We start from the raw sequence: 27,024 nt of genomic DNA on the forward strand, positions 1-27,024 counted from the left end.
ATCAGGTGGTTATAAAAGAACAAAGAAAATGGGTAAACTGACGTCCTACGACATTGTATTCGACACTATGCTGACTTGGACATGTGCAAAGAACCAGAGATGTTTTTCCCTGACATACGAGTGAAATTCATCATCTTTGCAACGTCGTAGGAAGTCAATATAGAACGGCTCAAGGACAAACAAAATGTTTTCATGTGCTGAGCCTCGTAGCATAAGGCGCTCTGCTCAATTGACCATCACTCGAGGTGTGTGTCTCGAGGCATAAGACACAAACCTCAAATTTCACAATGGAATTTTAAGTTTTGGTTTCTTTTATTAATAATATATAATACAATACATTACTATTTTATTTTCCAATACGAAACACATTTAATATTTGAATAATTAAAAGTTTCACAAATATATAATTAAGTATTCTTGTGGAAGGCCTGAAACTTGATGATGTCAACACAAGGATAAACTATGTACATGGTTTACCTCTAAGGTTTCTTGGTGTCGAGTGATCACCAATAAGATGTATTCTCATCTAATGAAAATCCTTGTGTAAGTCTTATACCTTACTTGATCTGTCACCATGATTTGTTATTGCCTTAAACTATAATGCGCCACCTGTATCCACACTATTTGTTGTATATTGGTGTTTAAAATATTACTAATTCACTTTTTTAATGGTAAAACTCAAGATGGACTTAGAAATCTCAATATGCAGTTATTAGTCATTAAAGATAAATCAGTAACACGAAATTTAAATTCTCATAAATTTAAACTCAAGATGGACTTAAACTTAAAAATCTTGAGGGCTTTTCCTTGCTTTGTTGAAGTTTTATTTTATTTTTCTTATTTAGTAGAATAAATTTGTAGTCTATTTTTTAGGAAGTTGGGTAGTGTTTACCAATTCTATAGGGAGGACCCATGAGATTAGGAGTTGTTAGTCATGGGTTAGTTGTTGCCTATTTTTCTATTAGGTGCATCTCTGATTTTTTTGTATTTAAAGGTTTCAATTCATTAATAAAATATATACTCTCTCGAATCAATATTTGGTATCAGAGCCAAGGAAGGTTTGGTTTAAAATAAAAAATAGTAGTTTTGTTATTTTATTTTGTAGGCAGCCAGCAGGTATCAATGGCCTCAGACAACAAGTATGTGTAACCAGCAATTCCTCGCTTTGATGGTCATTATGATCATTGGAGTATGTTGATGGAGAATTTTCTACGATCCAAAGAGTATTGGACTGTTGTGGAAACAAGTGTAACTGAATCAGCTAGTGGAGTTGTGTTGATAGATGCACAATAGAGGAAACTGGAAGAACAAAAGTTGAAGGATCTCATGGTGAAGAATTATTTATTTCAAGCAATTGATCGTTCAATTTTGGAGACTATTCTCTAGAAGGATACTTGCAAACAGATCTGGGATTCCATGAAGAAAAAGTATCAAGGTACAACAAGGGTGAAAAAGTAGCAGCTTTAAGCCCTTCACACAGAGTTCGAGATTCTTCACATAAAGCAAGGAGAGTCATTTGATGCTTATTTCTCAAGAACACTGGCAATAGTAAACAAGATGCCTATTCATGATGAAAAATTGAAGATGTGGCAGTGGTGGAGAAAATTCTTCTATTAATGGCTCCGAAATTCTCTTATGTGGTATGTTTTATTGAGGAGTTACAAGATCGTGATGAACTGTAAAGTTCATTACTGGTGCATGAGCAGAGAATGACAATAACAACAGGTTCAATAGAATAACAAGCTTTGAAGGTTTCAACTCATGGTGAAATCTCTAAAGGGAGAGGATCCAGTAGACGTCATAGTCGAGGCCATGAAAGAGGATGAAGAAGAGGCAGAGGTTCTCACACACCAGATTATCAGGGCAGAGGCAGAGGACATGATCACCACGAACACTCATTCAACAATGACTCAAAGTTTGATAAGTCCAACATTGAGCGCTACCGCTGCCACAAGTTTGGTCATTACAAGTCCGTATGCACTACAAACTTTCACAATGACAAAGGAGAGCATTCCAATTTTGCAGAAAAAAAGGAACAAGAAGCACTCTTGATGGCATCTCACCTCAATGAGGAGCTTAAACCAGGCATATGGTATATAGATATAGGATGCATCAATCATATGTGTCGTAACAAGTCTTTTTTTTTTCATTTAAATGAAAATTTTCATACTACTGTGACTTTTGATGATCATTCTAAAATAAATGTTATGGGAAAGGTGATGTTTAAATTAGGACTAAAAAGGACAATATTGAAACTATATCAAATATTTTTTATATTCCTAACTTGCAAAGCGATTTGTTAAATGTGGGACAGCTGTAAGAGAATGGTTATGAGACTACAATCAAAGGGGGCACTTGTGAGATCTATGATCCAAGAAGAGGAGTAATTTCTCATGTTAAGATGACTCCAAACAGGCTGTTTCCACTGAAAATAAAAAGCATTCAAACATGTTTCAATTCTGCTATAAATGACTTGACATGGATTTGGCATTTGCGATATGCCCATTTGAATTTCAAAGGCTTACAGATTTTTTCTCAGAAGCACATGGTGACCGACCTTCCTCAGATTACTCCTCTTTCCAGAATATGCAAAGAAAGTGATGTCAGTAAACAACATCGTGAGCAATTTCCAAAAAGCAAGGCATAGAGAGCGCAGAGACGATGGGAGCTGATCCATTCTGATATATGTGGTCCAATAAAACCCGATATCAAATGGAAAAAGAAAATATATATATTTTTTTATTGATGATGATTGTCGGAAAACATAGATTTATTTTTTACAGGAAAAATCTGAAGCCATCATAGTTTTTAAAAGCTTTAAAACCTTGGAAGAGAATGAAGTTGGGAGAACAATTAAAACTCTCCGCACAAATCATGGGGGAAAATATATGTGACAAAAATTTGCAAGTTTTTGTGATAAGCATGGAATTCGAAGGCAATTAACAGCAGCCTATACTCTTTAGCGAAGTGGCTTAGCAGAGAAGAATAATTGAACTATCCTCAACATGGTGTGAAGCATGCCAGCAAACAGAAGGATTCCGAGGAGCTTTTAGCCAGAAGTAGTAAATTGGAATGCTCATGTTTTGAATCGAAATCCCACATTTTTTGTTAAAAACATGACTCCAGAAGAAGCTTGGAGTGGGAAGAAACCATCAGTTGATCACTTTAAAGTCTTCGGGTACATTGCATATGTACACATTCCAGATGAGAAGATGAAGAAGCTGGATGACAAAGACAAAAAATGTGTCTTTCTTGGAGTCAGTGAGCAATCAAAGGCTTATAAGGTATTCAATCCAATCACAGGGAAGATTGTTATCAGCTGTGATGTTGTTTTTGATGAAGAAAATACATGGAATTGGACAGAAAACACTACAGGGCAGCAACAAATACCTGTCAATTTTGAAGAAAAAGGAGCAAAAATGCAAAAACAACCAACTCTTTTTTATGTGCTTTTGTCATTACAACTTGGCCAGCAGCTGCAGCAGCCACTTAATGTCAATGAAGCTCAAACAGAAGGCGCAAGTTCTAGATCTCAACCAATTAGAAAAAGGACCTACTTGAATGTAGGATTATCAGGTTAGTAGTGATCAATCTGATGATACTCTTGCTCATTATGCTTTATTATCAGATTGTGATCCAATAACATTCCAAGAAGCTATCAAAGATTCAAAATGGCAAAAAGCCATGGATGAAGAGATCAGGTATATAAAGAAAAACAACACATGGGAGCTGTCGGAACTTCCAAAATGGTAAAAATCCATTGGTATTAAATGGTTATAAAACTAAGTTGAACAAAGATGGCAAAGTTGAAAAATATAAAACTCGACTCGTTGCAAAGGGATACAAGAAGAAATTTGGTGTTGATTAAAAGGAAGTTTTTGCTCTAGTTGCAAGGCATGATACAATTCGAATGGTGGTGGCATTAGCAGCACAAAATTCTTGGCCAATCTTTCAAATGGACGTAAAATCAGCTTTTCTACATGGCAATATAGATGAGCAAGCTTTTAGAGATCAGCCCCCTGGTTATGTGCAACGAGGAAGTGAAGATAAAGTGTCCAGGTTTAAGAAGGCTTTATACGGGCTGAAACAAGCATCTAGAGCTTGGTACAGCAGTATAGAGACTTATTTTGCTAAGGCCGGGTTTTAAAAATGTCCATATAAGCATACTCTCTTTATTAAATCGAGACCTGCAGAGAAAATTCTAATTGTTTGTTTGTATGTGGATGATCTTATCTACATAGGAAATGATCTAGCAATGTTTGAGGAGTTTAAAAGGTTCATGATGACAGAATTTGAGATGACCGATCTAGGAATGATGCATATTTTCTTGGCATTAAAGTAGTGCAATCAGCAACTAGGATTTTCATCACACAAAAGAAATATGCTTTGGAGATCTTGGACAGGTTTCAAATAATGGATTGCAACTCAGTGGGAATTCTAATTGAACCAAGTTTGAAGCTCACAAAAGTCTCCGAAGGAAAGAAGATTAACAGTACTTTATTCAAGCAAATTGTTGGAAGCTTGATGTACTTAAACAGCAACTAGACCTGACATCCTATATGATGTAAGTTTAATTACTAGGTTTATGGAATGTTCAACTGAGCTTCATCTCCTTGCTGCAAAGAGGGTCTTACGCTACTTTAAAGGTATACTTGATTTTGGTATTTTTTATCAAAAAGAAGGAAGATCGGATATTATTGGCTTCAGTGACAGTAATTATGCAAGAGACTTGGAGGATAGAAAAATTATTTCTGGTCATGTCTTTATGATAGGTTCAGGAGTTGTTTCATGGGCATAGAAGAAGCAATAAGTCGTTACATTGTCTACAACTGAAGCAGAGTTTATAGTAGCAGCAACTCTTGTGAGTGTCAAGCTATTTGATTGAAAAGAATAGTTGAGTTATTGCATTGTTTCAAGCAGGGACATATACATATTTATTGTGATAATAGTTCCCCATTAAACTCACTAAGAATCCAGTCTTACATGGTAGGAGCAAGCACATAGATGTAAGATATCATTTCCTTCGTGATCTCAAAAAAGGAGTCATTGAATAGGTTTATTGTCGCAGTGAAGACCAAGTTGCAGATATTCTAACCAAGCCTCTTAAATTGGTTGCATTCGTGAAGCTATGTGATTTACTTGGAGTTGTTTCAATTTATAGTTTAAACTGATTTTATAACATTCATTTTAAGGGAGGGTGTTAAAGTTTTATTTTATTTTTTTATTCAGCAGAAGAAATTTGTAGTCCTATTCTTTAAGAAATTGGGTAGTGTTTACCAATTTTATAGGGAGAGCCCATGAGATTAGGAGTTGTTAGTCATGGGTTAGTTGTTGCCTATTTTTCTGTTAAGTGCAGCTCTGATTTTTATTTTATTTTATTTAAAGGTTTGAATTCATCAATAAAATATATACTCTCTCGAATCAACATGCTTCACCTTGCATGTCAAACAGCAGACATTGGCATGATAGAACTTCTTTTACAGTATGGTGCCAACATTAATGCTCTTGATTCAAGAGGACAGACACCATTGCACCATTGTATTCTCAGAGGCAGAACTCTACATGCAGTTAGAATTGCAACTCGCTCTGTGGAAGATTTTGACAAGGTGCTTAAAATACTAGGTCTTACTGTTTTACTATGTCTTCTTTCCCTTAGCTAAATGAAATATTTTATTTATCCCCCAATCTCTTGTTGTTTTGAAAATTTTTCATGGGGAAGGCTTATCATAAAAATGAATTATATGCTAGCATTTGTGTCTGCAGAAGCTTTTTTGAGGCTACTATGGAGGTTTGGACTCCTGGAGATACTTCTACCCATTCTAGTATGGAGTTCTTTTTCATTTATTCTGATGTTATTGTTTGATTTATAAGTATCAATGGACCCTAACACCCAAACAATAGCTTAAATGGTAGGTGTGTATATACTCAAGTGGCAATCAGGTTTCCTCAGTGGAGTTGAAATCACCTATTCACCACTTTTGTTGAGCGCAAAAGGTTGAAGAATGAACTTTACAAGAAGGAACAATAGCTAATGGAAGAAGCCAAAGATTTAGTTAGACATTTTAATTCCAATTTTTCTATGTACATTTGAAACACTTTTAGATTTTACTCTTCAATCTTAGTTTTGTTGATAGATTTTTGCGACATCTATTTGCTCCATTCTTGGTGATCGTGGGTAGTTTTATTGTTGAAACAGGAGACCATGCAACAAAGATTCTTGGATACCATAGATAAGAGAGAGCAAGACAGGTTGATTACAGAAGAGGTTTGGAAGTGTCAGGAGATAGTTGATTACGAACATAAAATCACTGGCCAAATCATCCAATTGCGTCCACCCAGAGTGATACTTGCCACTCCACTACCTCAATCCACACCACCTCCACCTCCATCAGCACCACCACAACCACAACCACAATAGCACCACCACCACCACCACCAACCCAATCGTCGTTGTCCTTATCGTAGGCATTGCATTGCAGTCCTCGTATTTTGGCTAGTCCTTCGTCCTTCCAATGTTAAATTCCATGTCGTCAATGCTTCCCTCACCGAATTCAATCTCACTAGCGATAACATACTTCACTACCCAAACATCGTTGTCCTTATCGTAGGCATTGCAGTCCTCGTATTTTGGCTAATCCTTCGTCCTTCCAATGTTAAATTCCATGTCATCAATGCTTCCCTCACCGAATTCAATCTCACTAGCGATAACATACTTCTACAACTTTGAAATCGACTTGGTTGTGAGGAACCCAAACAAGAAGATTGGTATTTACTATGATCAGATCGAAGCTAGATTTTATTACAATGACGTAATGTTTTCTATAGTACCTTTGACACGGTTCTACCAAGGCCATAAGAACACTACAATTTTACACCCTGATCTTCAAAGGTGAAGCTCCAATACAGCTTGGGTGTTCTGAAATCACAAATTTCAATAGGGAGAAGGGGGATGGAGTTTTCAATAGGGATAAGTTGGGAGATTTCAAGACTAATCGATTTAAGCCTAAAATTGAGTATGATTTGAGGTTGCCTTTGGGATCGGATCGCAACTCGATTGGTGCATTCAATACTATGAAATGCAACATCGATTTTTGATCATTTGATGATCGAGGCTCATATATTCATCTTCTTCTATCTTAATTAAATTTTTTTTTCTTCTTTTTTTTTTTGTGGAGGGGGTGAGGGGGTTGATTCTTTTTTTTAATATTATTTTGTTTGATTACTTATGTGTAATTTTAATTTGTGAGATGATTCTCAATTTCAACAAAATATTGTTGTTTTTAACACATTTTGAGAGATGATTTTCAATTTCATCTTTTGTATAATAAGAATTTGATAAGTCTCATGCAATTGGGCATGATTTTGTATTCTATTATTTTTATTTTTGTTTATATTCACTAGGTTTAAAATTGGGAAGGGTGTTAAAAACCGTTCTACTATTTGTGCGGGGCCAAAATAGAAACTCAGGAACAGTTTACAACCGTTTCAATTACGGATAAGTTGTTTCGCACCGCCCCTTAAGAAACGGTCTTAAAACCGTTTTAGACTAATTTAGGAACGTCTCAAACCGTTCCTGATGGGCATTTTTGTTGTAGTGAAATTTTAGGTAACTTTTCGCAAATCTGAATCAGCTACAGGAGCTTGTGGCTATGTTGCTCCTGTGATTGATGAGAGGACGGCTAATTGCAATCTTGCTTCTTTCAGTGTTCAAAGATCTAGACCAAAACATGGTATAGCTTCAATTCTTTTTTACATTTTAACTTTTGATAAATATCCTTATCAATTTCTTCTCTTTTTCTATATTATAATCTATTAATAAATTTTTTTTTTCTTTTACTTTTAATGTTATTGGGATTTTATTTATTAGTTTGCAAATGAAACCATTAATTCATATGAGAAAAATCATAATGTGATTGCAAGAAATATAAGATTTAGCTAAACTACTTGTGTCGTTTTTTGTTGCATCTTTTTTGTCATGAATCTGTTCACAAGCAAGTTATTGGTCTTTCAGAATCTCTCTTCATTTTGACTTTCAAGCAGAAAGGAGGCTTGGAAGAAAATTACACTTCAAGTCGGGGTAAATTTGAAAAGTTAAGAACTAAACTAGAATAGAAATTACAATTTAAAATAAAAAATGTTGGGCTAAGCTGCCACCATACCACATGCACAAAAAGAAGAAAAATCTAATTCCTTAATCCATCAAGTTTTGGGGCCATATTCTATATAGTGTGTTTTTTCTGTAGCACTTTTTCGACAATGGAGAGAGCCATTCCCTACTCCCTCTAGGATTCATGTCTTTGATTAGATCTAAAAGTACAAAAAATGGAGTGATTTTGCTATCTTATTAATGTGACACTCTCAACCATCTGTCAAAAACAACTGCAAGATACTCTTTAAGAGAAAAAGTACCATAAGATCCACTCCGTCCAACTTATCAATCTAATGTAATCATATTTTTACATTTAAGTCATTTTTATATTTTTATATTTTTATGTTTTCTTATTGATGAGTGACGGTGTAAAAATCCACCTAATGTTAGTGGACCTCTTCCTAAGCATACCTAAGGTACAAAAATCCACCGAGATGATGAAAAAAGATTTGTTCCCTTTTCCATGACCTCAATGTCACTCTTTTTAAATATCTACATGATGAAGGAATTTTGATCAATTGTATTCTTTTTACAAGGGGTAGCAAAAGGAAATGACATCCAATCACTTTGGAAGGGGCAGAAAAATGAACGAAATTCAATTGGAAAGGTAAAATGAACACATAACAGACAAGTCACTTTCTCTTGAAATTAGAATATGAGTAAATCTGATATGATGTGTTTCCATATATTATGGATTTCTAAAATAGAGATGGTTTCACGTTACCGATAATAGCCATACTAATATTTTATTTTGTTTACTGTTAGTGTTACTTATTTCAATGCTACACTATACATGCCTGTTGTAAGTGATAATGGAAAGGTCAGAGGCCAACATCCCTTCAAGTGACAGTTAGAATGTTGCTGCTGATGGGGTCTCTTCATTACCTTTCTTTCTTTCAAAAGAAGAATTTGAAGACCTTTTTCATGGAGGTGTGCCAATGGCTCTTAAGGGAGAGGTACTATCGACACTCTCTGAGTTAGTTGCTTCTCTATAAGTTAAATGCAGCTTCAGTTTGGCTTCTGCTTGTAGTTATAGCTATGGCAAGCGTTTGTGATTTAGCTCAAAATCATTAGAGAAGAAGGACTACTTTCATGATTGGACCTCTTTTCATGCTCTTTACACTGTGAAAAAGTGCCTTATTTGAAAGTCGAGGGCCGTCAAAATTTGCAAAATTTGATGGACGATCATCAAATTTGCCTGTCAAAATTTTCAATGTAGAATATTTTTTTTTTTGATGGCCCAAAGACATCAAACTAACTAAAAAATGCAATTGCCCAAAGCTATAGATTTTGTTTAGGAAAATTTTGACAGCTATGAACCATCAAATCTGGGCAACTTTCAACTTGAATTATATCTAATAAAAAATTAATTTTTTTGTTGTAGTTTAGTAAAGCCTGCAAACAAATATACAATATCCAATTGTACACCAAGCCGTCCAACAGTCAACATCCAGTCATTCAAACTATTGCCACACAATCCATAAAAACTATATTTCATTCAATAAAATCTAAAATATAATTGCAAATCCGGTTTGTTGGATAATTCAACTCCAAGCCATATTGATTACCATGAGTTCCTGATTTACAACCAGCCAATCTTGCCATCATCATCATCGAAGCCTTATTTGAAAGATTTTTGGGTCAGCTAATTAGATCTTGTTCCTCTGTGATTTCCATCCATAGCCACGTGTCACAATCCAATCTTGTAATAAACCTAAATGAACTAAAACAAAACATTTATCAAAGAAAAAATATAATAAAGAGTGTCATCTTTACAAAAGCATTTGTCATAACTCAATAACTGAAATTCAAGAACAAGTGTTAAGGAACTGAAAATCAAACTCTCAACATCACAGAAAAAATTTCAGAGGTTGTACTTACACAAAGGCAACTGTTGAAAGTTGCATATCTTAACAGGTTAGGAAGACAATATTTTAATGATTCACAAGTCTTGATTCTCACATGGTATCAGTGCCACCATCTTATGGATTTTCTTCATCTTATTAAAGAAAGATTATTCTTAGTCACAGCTTTCGCGGACCGTATAGTCTGCGGATCTTGTTGAAAAAATAATATTTTTTTTGGTGCATACGTACAATCGTTTTCACTACTCTTCGCTCGCTTCCTCACGTCTTGATTGGATTCTTGTTTGATTTCGCATCTCAATTTGATTTCATTATTATTTCGTGATTATTTGTTAGTCTCCTTTATTTTTTCTCATCATGACTGGTCATAAAGATGATTCTCTCCAGTCGATTAGTATGCAATTAGATGGGAAAAATTATTTGTATTGGAGTTATGTTATGAAGAATTTTTTGCGGGGCAAATCTATGTGGGGTTATGTTATGGGTACGAGAATTCAACCTACAGACAAGGCTATTGATTATATAAAATCATTAGATTTTTGGGAGGTTGATAATTAGAAGATCATCACTTGGATCAATAATTCTGTTACACACTCTATAGTTGCTTAGTTAGCAAAGTATGAGACTGCCAAGAAGGTTTGGGATCATCTGGCAAGACTATACAGGCAGTCTAACTTTGCAAGATAGTATCAGTTGAAGACATATATTCGTGCTCTTTAACAGAAAGATATGAGTATTTGGGATTTTTATTTTGCCATGTCAGAATTATGGGACTAGTTAACATTTACAGAATCCGTTGATTTGCGTGCATTTTCAGCTTATATCCCTCGTAGAGACGACCAACGACTGGTACAATTTCTGATGGCCCTCCGTGATGATTTTGAGGGATTGCGTGGGACAATTTTGCATTGTAGCCCACTTCCTTCTGTTGATTCAGTGGTCAATGAACTTTTAGTTAAGGAGATACGTCTTAAGTCTCAAGCAGACAAAGGGACTATCCCAATGTCTACTCCACCTGTTTTTGCAGCGCTTCAAAGACCCCCGAATCAAAATAGATCGAATTCGAAGGTTTCTCCTGATGAATGTGCTTTCTGTAAGAAAAAAGGCCACTAGAAGGCTTGTGCCCATTAATGTTGAATAAAGTCAAATCATTGCAACCCCAGTAACAACAACAACGACGACCTCAACAGCCACCACTGCCATCTCAGATTCCTCCATGGCAATTTGGTGATCAATCACCCTAGCGTAATAATGCAATGGTTGCACCATCATTAGATCTGTATATGCTTGAGTAGTTTCAGCAATTTCTTGCCTCACAGCCACATGCCATGTCAGCTTCCTCTCATATAGGTTTGTCGTCTTCGAGTACTTTAGGTATATCTTCCTCCTTGTGGATCTTAGACTCTGGCGCCTTTCATCATATGTCACCTAATCTATCATCATTTGTTTCTTTATTTCTCAATTTTTCTGTGTCTGTTGTGACTGTTGATGGCACTCCTATGCCATTAGTAGGTGTTGGTTCAATTGTTACATCTTATTTGTCTCTTCTGGATGTTTATTACATTCCTAATCTTACTTTGAATCTTGTTTCTATTAGTCAATTATGTGAATTAGGATACTTAGTCTATTTTTCTCTTCCACTTGTTATGTGCAGGACCCGTGATCTTAGAAGCTGATTGGGACAGGACATAGGCAAGGGGGACTCTATGTTTTGGATCAGCTCAAAGTACCGGAAGTTACAGCTTTAAGTGTGGATTTGTCATTTTTTCGTTTGAGTCGTTCATCTTCTGATTTTTATCTATGGCATTCTTGTTTAGGTCATGTTTCAGCGTTTCGTTTACAATTTTTAGCTTCTACTGGAGCATTAAAAAATTTAAAAACTTATGATATTTCTGATTGTAGTGATTGCAAACTGGCAAAATTTTCTACTTTACCATTTTATAGAAGTCTTTATTTTTCTCTTGTTCCATTTTATCTTGTCCATTCTGATGTGTTGGGACCTTCCCCTATAACCACAAAAAGGGGGTCACAATATTATGTTTCGTTTATTGATGACTGCACTCGTTATTCTTGGGTTTATCTTATGAAACGTTGTTGTAATTATCTTTCTATTTTTAATAACTTCAGAGCTCTTGTAAAAACTCAACGTTTGGTTATCATAAAGTGTTTTCGTTGTGATTTGATAAGAATACATTTCTAACGATTTTTCTAATTTACTTGCTTTCGATAGTACTCTTCATCAAACTTCTTATACAGATACCCCCAAATAGAATGGTGTTGCAGAAAGGGAAGAAAGGCATCTTGTTGAAACAGCTTGTTCTCTTTTATTGTTTGCCAATGTTCCTATTACATTTTGGGGAGAAGCAATTCTTATTGCTGCTCATTTGATTAACAGGATTCCAACCTCACACAATTCAGGTCTATCACCATTTGAGAAGTTATATGGATATGCTCTTGATTACTCTTCCTTGCATGTTTTTGGTTCTACCTATTTTGTCCTTTGACCTCATGTTGAGCATAATAAATTGTCCTCATGGTCTGTTTTGTGTGTCTTTCTGGGCTATGGTGTAAGAAAAAAAGGATATCGTTGCTTTGATCCAGTTAGTCAAAAGTTATGTCTCTTGTCATATTGTGTTTCTTGAACATATTTCATTATTTTCTATTCCTGCTAGTCCTCATAATATAACCAAACTTGATCTTATTCGCGTTGATCCCTTCACTATTGCCACTGAGGAAGCACCACCCGCTACTCAAGTTTTAGATAATGCATCTTGTACGTTTCCCACTAACTGCTTAATAGATTTTGGTACTTTGGTTCCTGATACACATGTTCCTTCTTATGCTGCTGCCCAATCATTTCCTGAGACTGTGGTTCCTCCTCTTATTCACCAGTCTATAAGTGTTCATAAGTCTGCTAAGCTACCAGATTTTTCTTACTTTTGTTATTCTAGCTCTTTTGCTTCATTTTTAGTTTCTATTCATCGTCTTTTTAAGCCTCTGTTCATGACCTACTTTGACAGGATGATATGGCTATGTAGACACTCCATTTTTGTATTCGTTTGATTAATCAACTCGTTAACCAGATCGCGACGATTCCCAATGATGGATGATTATTCCAATGTTTTATTTGTTACTAAATATGTTTCAGAAATTCGGATGAAGTATCTTAAACTAACAAAACTGTAAAAACCACGCTACGCTAGGAAAATATGACCCAAAAACATAGAAATCATCATTTTCAGACAAAAAGAAGCTTTACAGTAAAAATCACTAAAAAATGATCAAATTACAAAAATACCCTTAACATCAAAACATCCTTAGATCCCACAGTACGCTTAGGAAAATCTTTTCAAACACATAAAATAATAAATTAAAATCAAATAAATCTTTGCGTCAATTTTCACCAAATTTGAAAAAATTACAAAAATACCCCTCATAGGGTTCGCGATCATTTTATGCCAACAAATTTGTAAATGACAAACCAATAATCCCATTGAATTTCTTACGAAAAATTGGTTTTAAAATATCCCGGAACATCGAAAATCAACTTGAAACGCAAAAGTTCTCTTTGGGGGAAAAACGATAATTTTTCAATTTAAAAATTTTTAATTTCAAAATTAATAAATAAAATATTAATTAACATAAAGTAAAACCATAATCTAATTAATTTAAAAATATAAACCAAGTCAATCTCATAAGATTTAAGTCAAAACTCTAATATAAAGAAACCAAGTCAATTTCATAAGATTTAAGTCAAAACCCTAATCTAAAAAGACCAAGTCAATCTCATAAGACTAAAGTTAAAGCCCTAATTTAAACCCTAATCTAAAAAGACCAAGTCAATCTTATAAGACTAAAGTCAAAATCCTAATTTATCTTATCTAAAAGGAGACTTAGTCAACCCTAATTCTTTAAAAAAACTCTATAAATATATAGCCTCCACAACCCAATTTCGTAGGTCAAAGAAAACCCTAGAAGAAGTAGGTCAAAAAGTTTCCTTGGTCTTCCCAAAACCTTGATTTTGAAGCCTTAACCCCTTACCTATCATCCAAACCCTAAATTTTGCTCAAAAAAACCTAGAGACTCTCCACAAAATATCTAGAAATCCATCAATAAATTTAGGAAACATTCAGATTTAAAAAAGATGTACTTCATCTTGCAGATCCGAAGTGGATCTAGTGACAAGAAATGAAGCGAGAAGTATCTGACGAAGAACCATTATACCAATTCTGAGGGAACGAATTGCAGTGATCATATAGGTATATTTTTTTTAATTTATTTTTGGGTTATTTATTTATTTTATATTTTTTTAGCAATGTAATCTTCTTGAAAAAATAGTAGAGACCGGCGTTTACGGAGCAAGGTTGGTGCCTAACACCTTCTAACCTCGTAACGTGATTCCCGAACTTGGTTTCTTTTTGTAGATTAGTTGTTTTTATTGATCTTGAGTCAATGCTCGATTCCTAAATTGTAATAACTAGGTGGCGACTTCCAAACCACAAAAATCAAAAGAGGATCCGTACACCCCACGGATCAAGGGCGCTTTCACTGGGAACTCCACTGGGGACTACTAAGGATTAAACTTGGAAAGCCCCAAGTATGGAAACATTGCCAAAATGACCTAGCTTTTTTTAGTTTGTTTTTTTTTTAATTGTTTGTTTATCAGTTTATTTTTGCTTTTATTATTCTTGTTTACTCAATTATTGATCATTTGTTAGGACTTTGAATATATGGTTTTGGCATGTTATTTTCTATGGTTCAATCAAGGGTCATTTGGAATGACCCTAAATAATGCAAAATTTCAAGAAAGTAATTAACGATGGAATAATAATTGTTAACCTGTGAAGATTCTTTTTATTTTATTTACTTATTATCAAGTGTGTGCCAATCTGTCTACTGATATTATGTAAAATAAAATATAAAAAAACTCTTTTGTTTTCATTGGGCGTGGGTGGATCTGTCCTTGGACAATATATATTTTGTTTAAAAAAAAAATCATAAAATTACGTGATGTCAGCAACAACAACACCTTTAAAAAAAACATAGTTGGTGTGTGATTAGCAAAAAATCATTTTTACTTTTTTCATCTTCTTCTCCACCTATGAAAAAGAAGAGTACAGCGAGAATAACGCATCCTTCACATACACACTCTCTCTCCCATCTCCATATCAACCTCTCTCCCGAGTTCTGTAGTGTTCTTGATCGATGAGGAAACCATTTTCATCGATTCAGTTTCTGTCGAATTCGAATCTACAAATGATGGTGAATCTGGAAACAATCCAAGCTTCTTTGAAAACGTGGCTTTTTGTTGATCCCATTGATATTTCCCGTGAGCTTCGCAATCCTGTGGAAGGGATGAACCAAACTCAATCGGATTGAGAGATTTTAGTTGAAACCTTTCGATCCTTTGCAAAATCAGGTTGGGCTTCTAATCAGGCCCTAACAATATACATGGGTGTGTCATTCTTCCTGATTTCTATATGAAAATTTCGAATATTTGAGACAAACCTAGTTTTGAATCAGTTTCTGGGATCAAAGTATGTGAGAATCCTTTTAGGTAGACTAAGAGATTGAGTTTGAGATGAAAATCTTCGATGAGAATCTCCTAATCTTGTGAAGAGAGAGGCTTTAATGGCGGTTTGTCCATTCGCAACCCTCCTTTAATACACAGCAACCCTCGAACACATCTCTCTTTAATCTCGTATACGCTGTTTTTTCTTCCTTCACCACTAAAATAAACCTTTTTTCAACAGCACACAAGAGCCTAAATCAAAGATCTAAGCTAGGTGGCTAGCAGCAACATATACATATAAAATAAAAATAATGTTTTTTTGTTTTTGTGTTATGTGTGTTGGCAGCAGTACAACAAAAAGTGTTGTGCTAGCTGCAATTAAAAAAAGAGTGTTTAAGAGGATGTCATTTGCTTGCATGCTGCAGTTTTAAAAAAAAAAATATTTTGAGTTGTATGTGTTGGCAGCAATGCATATAAAACAAAAGTTTTTTTTTTTTTTTTTTGAGTTATATACAGTGTCAGCAATATATATTAAAAAAAAAATACAAAAAAGAGAGTTTTTGTTGTGTGTTGGCAACTACATGATGGAGGTATATGTGTGTGATTGTAACGATCAAAGAATGTTAGATTGTGAGTATTGCTGGCAGCAACATGGAAATTTCTGATTTGTAATTTATTTTTTTATATATATAAAAACAATGGGCTAGTCTTACTAGTTTAGTAAGGTCTCTTCCTTACTAAGGGTCGTTAACCTTGCCATGTGGCACTCAAAAAAAGAGATCCAATGCCACAGGCCTAAGGTGGATGAAATTCTACGAGCTTTTTACAAAAAAACAAGAAATTTTTTTTTTCAAGAAAATCTTTAAAAATCAAATATGGTTTCATAGCCGTTCATTTTCAAAACATTGGATCAAAGTAAAAAAAAAATGTAAATTTCACTTTTGGATCCAAACTCTTTTATCAAATCTAAAAGGGCTATGGTATTGGATTATTGATGAGATGACCACGTTGACTTAATGACCCTTAGTAAAATTCGGAACCTTATGAGTTATTAAAGTTAACCTATGTTCTCAAAAGATTTTCCATGCATGTCTTTTAAAATAAAAAATAAAAAATTCATCACTCCTCACCTCAACAATTACCATTCTATCCTCAATTCAATATTCTTTGAAAATCTTGATTTATTTAGGGTCACTCAAAGTGATCTTTGATTGGACCAAAAAAAAAATTTGTGATTGTTTCAATGTTGGAATTTGTTGTTATTTTGTGTTATATCTGATGGATTGCCTATCTAATATGCCATGATCCTAATCGATATATATTTTTGATGCACATGCCTTGATCTTGATTTCGATTCTATGAATTTTGTGTGTTATGTTCAATATCTATGTGATATCCATAATGTGATGGTTTGATCTGGCCCACGGACCTTTTTATTTGAAAAATGCCCCGGGCATACCGAACCCTATTTTGCATACACTACTAACACGTTTATCGCTTTGCATACTTGCATGTCCCTTCTAGCCAACGTGGCACTAGTGTATGGCCCGGTCTCCTCGTGAGATGCGACATTATGCATGAAAACCACAACTTCAATCACGTACCTTTATGATATATAAAATTAGGGCATCAGTACCGTTTAATCAGGTGACACTGAAAAGTATAACGATGCACTTAGGCTGGAGCAACCTGAGCCTTTGTCCTATTGTAAGTCGCAAAGTCACATGTCCCGATCGCCAACCCTAGTCTCATACATATATGGTATATCAAAGTTCACCAATTGCACTTCTTGCTCAAAATTAGTGCCTAAACGAGATCCAGCTCTGCTGTACCCTACTGTATGAGGGGGGATAAATAACGTCTATTTTAGACGAGAGGTATTTAAGTGGGCCCTTGCTCAGCATCATGCGACACCTCTCAACTGGGGATTAAGCTAGTTGCCTTTTGACTTCAGATATTTGAGTTGGAGTTTTAGATTATCACCTATACGGTATATCAAACCAAGTCACCATGTATCAAGAGGTATATAGGCGCACTTGGGCAAGGGTGGTCAGATGAATTGCATTACACGTAGTCATCCTAGAGTCTAGAAACCTCCCCTATAGGGTCATGACTCGAACTTATCGTGGGTGTTCCCGGGTTGCTTGTTGGAATGGACCTTACAAATGATGAGATCAGGAATGTATGGTTTTATCCTCAAAGATCAATTTTTTTTAACATGATTCGAAATTACTGTATTATTGGGTGCACCAACCCAATAAAGAGTCCATTTTAAAAAAACTTGGCAATGATTCATAATGACCAGTCCACCTCGATCCAATGATCATGATGGGCCGGGCTATTTAAATCAATATAGAATTCAAACTCTTTTCTAATTTGGGTCTCAATCCATTTTAAAATAATGTTTTCCAGAAAAAATATTTTCCAAAAATAATATTTTCTAGAAAGAAAAGAAAGTGAAGAAAAAATAATTTACAAAGTGATTTATTTTTAAAAAATGATTTACAAAATATCTATTTTTTTCATAGACCTTGAAAATTTTCTGAAATATGTTTTTCTAAAGAAAAAGAGATTTTTATAAAAAATATATTTTTTGCATGGACCTTGAAAAAGTATTAAAATATGTTGATTGCAAAAAATAATCAGATTTGTGAAAGTTTTTATTCAATGAAAACATTATTTGTTAGTAATTTTTAAAAATGCAATAAAATGATTTCCCTTCTAAATAATCATTGCATGAATAAATTTTTTAATGAATTGGTGAACATAATTCAATAAAACCTTATGATTCATTAAAATTTTATCAAGGGGGTAATATTGAAATTGATAATGCACCTTCAATGAGGTTTAAGGGTTATCATTGCACATAAGTTCAATCGTCCATAGTCTAGCTAGGGTTGTAAGTCTAATCAGTTAGTACAAACGTCAGTACAAAGTGAATGGTTAGAAATGACCCCATAATCTTTCAAAATAACACCGTTGTTCCTTGAAGATCATAGCGCCTTAGTCTTGCCAGTAGTAAGCAATGTCTTAGTCCTCAGTCTTAATCAAATCCGTTGTGGGTTGTCGTCTTGAGTTTTCATGATTCATTTGGGTTAGTTTGAGTCATTTTTTCAGCAAGGTCATGTATTCTTTAGATCGAGTCTACCATTTTCTTGTTGAGTCGAGTTAGTTTGTCGAGCCTATAGAGGTGTTTGTTGCCCCATCTGAATTTGGTTGGATAAATGAAATTTTTGAATACCTCAAGCGTATTAACAGATTAACTAATAATCTAACTTCAAAGATAGATTTCTCTTCTGAAAAAAAAATAATGGTTGGGCTTAACCCTTAGGTCATTGACCTCAAAACAAAAAATTCCAAAGAAATTCAAATAGAAACCATCTTATCCCTAGAAAAACACAAGGGGATAATGAATTTACTTAGAAATTTCAAAAGACTTGTTTGCGTGGTATGATGAGGATATGTTAGGTGCAAGCTTGGGTGTTGTCCGACATGGAATAGATACTCGCTTGATGAAATGAAAATACCAACGTGATCAAAGAAGATGTTACAAAATGTATCAATATTTTCTTCACTACATCTATCATAAGTTAATATAGGGTACTTTTGGAATTGATATCTGATAATGGGAAAGTTGAGATTATTACTCTATATTCAAAGTTTAAGATCCGACATCATCTCCCTACCGTCCTCAGATTAAAGGAGTGATTGAAACAACTAATAAGAGTCTCGAAATAATCATCGTAAAAATGTGTCAATCGCACTGGGATTAATCAAAAGTTGTCATTTATACTTTGGGTGTATCGTACTTCGATACAGTCTTTCATTGGAGCTATTCCCTATTCTGTAGTGTATGATATGGAAGTTGTCTTACCAGTTGAAATGAAAATCATATATCTCAAAATTTTGATGGAAAGTCAATTATTAGAAATAAATTGGGTTTGTCATCAGTACGAAGAACTAAACTTGATTGAAGAAAAATAAATTAGAGTTTTGTATCATGTGCAAACATATCAGAGAAGAGTCACTCACACGTTTGACATGAAAATAAAAATTCGCTACTTACAAGTCAAGGATTTAATCATCAGACTTCTGAGAAAATTGAGTATTTATCCTCAACCATAGAAGGAAGTTTGAACCCAATTGGAGATATACACTCATTAAGAAAATACTACCTGAAAAAAAAAACCATCAGATTTCCAGATCATAATAGAATTGATCTACCAGAGTCAACCAACCTTAACTAGATCAAGCGGTACTATATTTAAGGAGGCTATCTTTGACCGAGTCAATTTTCATGCTTCCCAATTCAACATCTACTTTCTTAGCTATTTCCAGCATTTTCTTGAAAAAAAAAATATTTTTCTTTCTCAGCCTGATCACCTAACCCAGGGGAGGGAAGATTCGAACTACGTCTTGTTCTGATCCCAAAATTCTGGGGTACGTAGACAACCTAAGAAGTTACTTCAGGCCCGACCACATCAAAATAAAAAATATATATATTTTCTCACACAAAAAAAACCTAGAAAAAAAATTCAAAAGAAAAAAGAACTATTGTCAGAATGGGGAAGAAAATTCGAAGAAAAAGAAAATAATTTAGAAGAAATACCACACAAGAGGCATTTGGATTTTTGAGCCTCAAATTTCCTTTATTTTTATGTCCAGTCCTAAGCTTACCCATAAAATTCCTCTTAAGTACCGTGCAAAAAAGTCAAGAAAGGTAGCAAAGCATGATCAAACAATAACTCCAGAAGTTCAAAAGGAAAAAAAAAAAGCCTGCTAGGTTGACAACTCGAAAGGGTGACTTAGGCAAAAATTAAGATAAGCTCACAAGGTTGAAAATTCGAAAAGACGGTATTGACAACAATTAGAGCAAAGAAAAAAAAAAACCTACTAAGTTGAAAATCTAAAAAGGGCGACTTAGGCAAAAATTAAGGCAAGCTCGCAAGGTTGAAAATTTGAAAGGACGACTTTGGCAACAATCAGAGCAAAAAAAAGAAAATAAAATAAAAGAAAGCTCGCTAGATCAAAACCTTAAAAAAGGCGATCTAGGCAAAAATGAGAGCATGCTTGCTAGTTTGAAAACTTGAAAAGACAATCTAGGTAAAAGTTAGAGTAAAAAAGAAAAACATAAGAAAATCCTCATAGAGTTGAAAAGCTAAAGGGAGGTTTGAACCAAAACATCAAAAGTCTGAATGATGAAGTTCAACACTTAGTTTAAACCAAGTAAAGACTCAGAAGCTACAATTATCTTGTTTACGATTGATCTGAAAATTTTTGCTTCCCTAAATGAACTATGGGGGAGAAGGGTGAATTCCATGATGAGTCTTAAGAGGAAAATACTTTGTTCTTTTGAACCTGATTCAAAATCTTCAATATAAAAAGTCAAAATTAAAAGTTGAATCTTTATTACGCTTGTGGTAATCAAATATTTCAAACCTTCATAACAGAGGACACTTCTCTTTTTTCAACAACATGTAGTTTTTTCCCTTATAATAGGGGCATTTAATAAAAAATTGTGTTCAATTATCTCTAATGTAATGTTTCCTGTCAAACTAAGGGCATTTTTAAAGTAAAAAAAAATGTGTTCAACTATCTTCAATGCAGTGTTTCCTATCAAACTAGGGGCATTTCGTTCTCAAATTTGATTAATGTTAATCCGAAAGGATAATGGGAATCCCGAATTTAAGGTTACCCTCTTTCTCAAATTCATTCATTCTTTTCCAGATTTATTCATTCTTTCTCAGATTCATTTATTCTTTCTCAGATTTATTCAGTCTTTCTCAGATTCATTGATTCATTCACAAATTTATTCATTATTTCTCATATTCATCCATTCACTCCCAGATTTATTCATTTTGCTCAGATGCAGCCGAGGGTTATCTCAAATTTTGCTTAGATACCACCGAGGGCTTTCTCAGATTTTACTCAGATGTCGTCGAGGGTTATCTCAAATTTTGCTCAAATGCCGCCGAGGGTTATCTCAAATTTTGCTCAGTTAGCACTGAGGGTTATCTCGAATTTTACTCAGATGCCGTCGAAGGTTTTCTCGGATTTTACTCAGATGTCGTCGAGGGTTATTTCGAATTTTTCTCAGATGTCATCGAAGGTTTTCTCAGATTTTGCTCAGATACCACTGAGGGTTATCTCGGATTTTACTTAGTTGCCGTTGAGAGTTATCTCAGATTTTGCTCAGTTTATACACAAATTGTGCTCAATTTTTACTCAGAGCATATGAGATTTATTTTAAATTTCTAATATGCACGTGCACATTTGTTCCATTAGTCAAGGAGAATTTTCTAAAATTCAAGGATCTGACACTGCCAGTGAGAACTCGCGCTCGAGGACCTGACATACATTTAGTTCAAGGAAAGTTTTACCCTCAAGAATCAGAACGCTCTAACGAATTACTAAATCAAGTTGAAAAATGAACTGTTACTAGCTTTAGCATTCAAATATTGCACTATCTACTAAAATAGATTTGCCATCTAGTTTGCTTCAACCCTTTGCCAAAGAGGGGTATCTATAAACACCCCAATTTTGCAATCACCTGATTAATCAATTTGTTAACCCAATCGCGATGATTCCTAATGATAGATGATTATTCCAATACTTTATTTGTTACTAGATATGTTTCATAAATTTGGATGAAGTATCTTAAACTAACAAAACTATAGAAACTACGTTACGCTAGGAAAATATGACCCAGAAACGTAGAAATCATCATTTTCAGACAAAAAGATGCTTCATGGTAAAAATCACTAAAAAATGATCAAATTACCAAAATACCCCTAACATCAAAACATTTTTAGATTCCACTATACGCTTAGGAAAGCCCTTTCAAAGACATAAAATCATAAATTGAAATCAAATAAATTATTTCACCAATTTTCATCAAATTCGACAAAATTATGAAAGTACCTCTCATAGGGTTCACAATCATTTCATGCTAAAAAATTCGTAAATGACATAAACCAATAATCCTATTAAATTTCTTATGAAAAATCGATTCCAAAATATCCCGGAACATCGAAAATCGATTTGAAACGTAAAAGTTCTCTTTGGGGGTAAAATGGTAATTTTCAAAATTTAAGATTTTTTAATTTCAAAATTAATAAATAAAATATTAATTAACGTAAAGTAAAATATTAATAAAATTAATTTAAAAATCTAAACCAAGTCAATCTCATAAGACTCAAGTCAAAATCCTAATATATAGAAATCAAATTAATCTCATAAGATTTAAGTCAAAATCCTAATTAAAACCCTAATCTAAAAAGACCAAATCAATCTCATAAGACTAAAGTCAAAATCCTAATTTATCTTATCTAAAAAGAGACTTAGTCAAACCCTAATTCTTCCAAAAAACTTTATTAATATAAAGCCTCCACAATCCAATTTCGCAGGTCAAAGAAAATCCTAGAAAGAGTTGGTCAAAAAGTCCCCCTAGCCTTCCCAAAACCCTGATTTTGAAGTCCTAACCCCTTACTTATCATCCAAATCCTAACTTTTGCTCAAAAAATACCCAGAGACTCTCCACAAAACATTCAGAAATTCATCAATAAATTTTGAAAACACTTAGATCTAAGAAAGAGATACTTCATCTTGGAGATTCGAAGCGGATCCAGTGACAAGAAATGAAGCGATGAGTATTTGACGAAAAACCAAAATTCCACCAGTTCTGAACGAATGAATTGCAGTGATTGTATAGGTATATTTTCTTTATATCTTTTTTTTGAGTTATTTATTTATTTTAGGTTTATTTAGCAATGTAATATTCTTGAGAAAATAGTAGAGATCGACGTTTGCCGGGCGGGGTTGGTGCCTAACACCTTTCAACTCAGTAACGTGATCCCCGGACTTAATTTTTTTTTGTACATTAGTTGTTTTTATCCATCTTGAGTCAATGCTCAGTTCCAAGACCGTAATAACTAGGAGGCGACTCCCAAACCTCAAAAATAAAAAACGGATCCGTACACCCCGCGGATAGAAGACACTTTCAAGCTGAGGAACTTACTACTCTGCATCAGACTCATACTTGGGATTGGGTATGTTTACCATTAGGAAAATGTGCCATTGGTTCTTGTTGGATTTACAAAATCAAAACTAAATCTGATGGATCTATTGAAAGATACGAAGCCCGACTTGTTGCTAAAGGTTACTCTCAGGAGTATGGCACGAATTATGAGGAGACTTTTGCCCTTATTGCAAAAATGACTACTATTAGTACGCTCATCATAGTTGTTTCTGTTCGTCAATGGCACATATCTCAGATGGATGTTAAAAATGCCTTTCTGGATAGTGATCTTTCATGAAGAAGTTTACATAGAGCCTCTTCCTGGTGTTTCCCATCAACCTGGTACAATTTGCAGGCTTTGAAAAGCCCTTTATCGTCTCAAATAAACACCCCGAGCTTGATTAAAGAAGTTATTTACTATGATTACTTCACTTGGTTTTCATCCTAGTCATCATGATTCGGCATTGTTTGTCAAATGTACTGCTGCAGGTTGTATTCTACTCTCTTTATATGTTGATGATATGATTATTACTGGTGATGATGTTGATGGCATTGCATCTTTGAAGTCTAAGTTAGCTCGTTGATTTATCATGAAAGATTTGGGCATGTTACGTTATTTTCTAGGCATTGAAGTCACCTCTTATCCGAAAGGTTATATTTTATCCCAATCCAAGTACATCGCTGATATATTTGAACATACACATCTTACTGATAATACGATTGTTGATACCCTTCTTGAGACTAATGCTCGGTACTCTTCGTCTGATGGCTCTCCCTTACTAGATCCTAGTTTATATCGTACTATTACTGGTAGCTTGGTTTATCTCTCTATCACTTGTCCAGATATTGCACATGTTGTTCATGTAGTTAGTCAGTTTGTTACTGCGCCTACTACAATTCATTGGGCTGTTGTTCTTCGTATTTTAAGGTATCTTCGAGGCACTCAGTTTCAGAGTCTTTTACTTCCATCTACTTCATCTTTAGAGCTGTGTGCGTACTCTGATGTTGATTGGGTTGGTGATTCTAAGGATCGCAAGTCCACCATTGGCTTCTGTATTTGTCTTGGTGATTCTCTCATTTCTAGAATAGTAAGAAGCAAGATGTTGTTTCTAGATCTTCCACAGAAGTAGAATATCGTGTCATGGCTTTTACTACTTGTGAGATAGTTTGGTTACCTTGGTTGCTTGCAGATATGGGTATTTTTCTTCGTCGTCCTACTCCCTTATATTGCGATAATAAGAGTACTATTCAGATTGCCCGTAATTCTGTATTTCATGAGCGGACCAAGCATATTGAGATTGATTGTCATGTCGCTCGACATCATTTTCAATTTGGCACCATCACATTGCCTTTCATTCCTTCTTCTGTGCAAATTGCTGACATATTTACTAAGGCGTACTCCACTCCGCGTTTTTGTTTCTTGTTTGGCAAACTCTCCATGCTTTTAGTAGTAGCATCGTGAGTTTGAGGGGAGGTGTAACATAACAATTTAGTCATTATTTGAATAAGAAACCCTAGCTTTTCTTGATTCTCACACCATCCATAAAAGACTATATATAGACGTGAAAGAAGATCAATCCCAGTGATACTCAAGTGCAATTAGTATAAGTCATCGATCAAATTACTTGTCTGTGTTAAGACATAAAATATAGTCATGGAATCAAAGAATTCCAAGAGCATTCACAATCACACAAAATAGTCATATTACTCACGAATCAGTTTTCCCTTTTTTATCTTCTTTTGAAAGAGAAAATGCAATATCTCGATCTATATCTTCATACTCAAACAATGCATCATGCATTCAAGTTCCTCTACAAAATAAAGTTAAAAAAGCACTAACATGAAACAAACAACTTAACATTTAAAATTCACAAACCCATCATCTAACCAAGGCTATGATATGTTCATGAGAGATAAAGAATATAATCTAAAATGGAACCTATCCCTATTAGTCTCGATAGCATCTCATATTCATTAATTAACTCTACAACTATCAATTATGTCTTGCTTTCCAACTAAATGTGAGGGAACAGAGTGTCTTGATCAAGTAAGTCAAGCATGAAAGACCAAAGAGAATCCCAACAAGATGCAATAATTGAATTACCATAGAACTAGAAGGTTCACCCAAAACTCTATCATTTCTAAGCTTCCCATAATATTGCCCTTCTGGAATTTTATAGCTGTAACCTTTAAAAATTTTGTTCAACCAACCCATATGTGAAAGCTATTTGCTCATAGTCTGACAAAATTTTGCATGCACATACATTATCCATTTGAGAAAGATAAACGTCAAATACAAAAGCAAAGGTGTCTTAGCTACCAAAGATATTTGATCAAAGAATGCAAACATACACATTCATGGGTACCCAGAAGTATGAAATGAGAATAGGGACTAAGTAAGGAAGTGAAGAGTGGATGTATGTTTAGTAAGAGCCCAAAGTTCAAAGTGGGTTGAGGTATCCAATTGAGAAAGGAATACCAAGAGCCAGGTTATACAATGTTTGTGAGTGGGTTTGAAGGATTCGGTTAGTAAGGATGAGATTCCTAAAATATCTTGCTCAACCTTTCATCTCCTTTGGGTTAGACTATTATACAATTTTTTTTCATGAAAGGTCAACAAGGTTAAGGCAAACCCAGACTAGCATAAGAAGGGGTTCAGGGGGTTTGAACATAAGACCTTGGAAACAACCTCCACAAGATCTTACTATTAGGAATGAATAACTAATCCTAAAGAGATCTTGTAGAGAGGTTTTGTTTTTATATAGAATATTGTGGCTTTTGTTGACCCTTTTCAACAAGTAATCATCATTATCTAAACTGCCCCTGTATTTGTTGCATTAGTTTCTAGGTCTGAAATGAGGATGACAATAGTATGCAATTGTTTTAGTGGTGAGGGTGCACATTCACACTCTGTTATGTTCCGTGCAATAACAATTTCACACCATTTATTTTGACGACGCCGTCTTATCCCAAAGATCTGGGATTGGCTAAACTAATCCAGATATTCTATTTCACTCTGTCTAGAGTCAAAGTCTTCTAGTAATTTTGACATGATGTTTTCAAAACATGTATTTCAATATAATATTTATTTCAACAATTATTATAATTATAATTATAATTATAATTATAATAGTAAATAAATAAAATGATGAAGAAAACATCTTTCTTGAATTTAAATTGTTTTAAAATATTTAGAATTTTATTACTTCAAAGTCAGCTTAATTGATTTTTCTCGTAGTTTACTACCTATTAGGATTGCTCTTACATTTCTACAAATGCTTCTATCCTAATTATATTATCTATTTTTTTTATTGATGAGTCTGTTTGATTTGTGCTAGCACAATTAGACTTTGTTAAAATTTTCTATGTTCAATTAGATTGATTTGATGGAAGATAAAACTAACATCTATGAGCCTAAAATGATCTTACCATTAAGCTATTATGCAATTTTGTTTGCTTTGCAAAAGCTCCACTTTCAATT

General features: G+C 34.2%; 1 pseudogene; it reads left to right on the top strand.

Annotated features, from left to right (window-relative positions):
- Positions 1–27,024, top strand: part of LOC147410045 (geraniol 8-hydroxylase-like) — a 74,375-nt pseudogene that overhangs the window by 29,315 nt on the left and 18,036 nt on the right.

The sequence above is a fragment of the Akebia trifoliata genome, chromosome 2 (genome assembly GCF_017979445.1).
Source record: "Akebia trifoliata isolate Shusen 1 chromosome 2, ASM1797944v1, whole genome shotgun sequence".
Taxonomy (NCBI): domain Eukaryota; kingdom Viridiplantae; phylum Streptophyta; class Magnoliopsida; order Ranunculales; family Lardizabalaceae; genus Akebia; species Akebia trifoliata.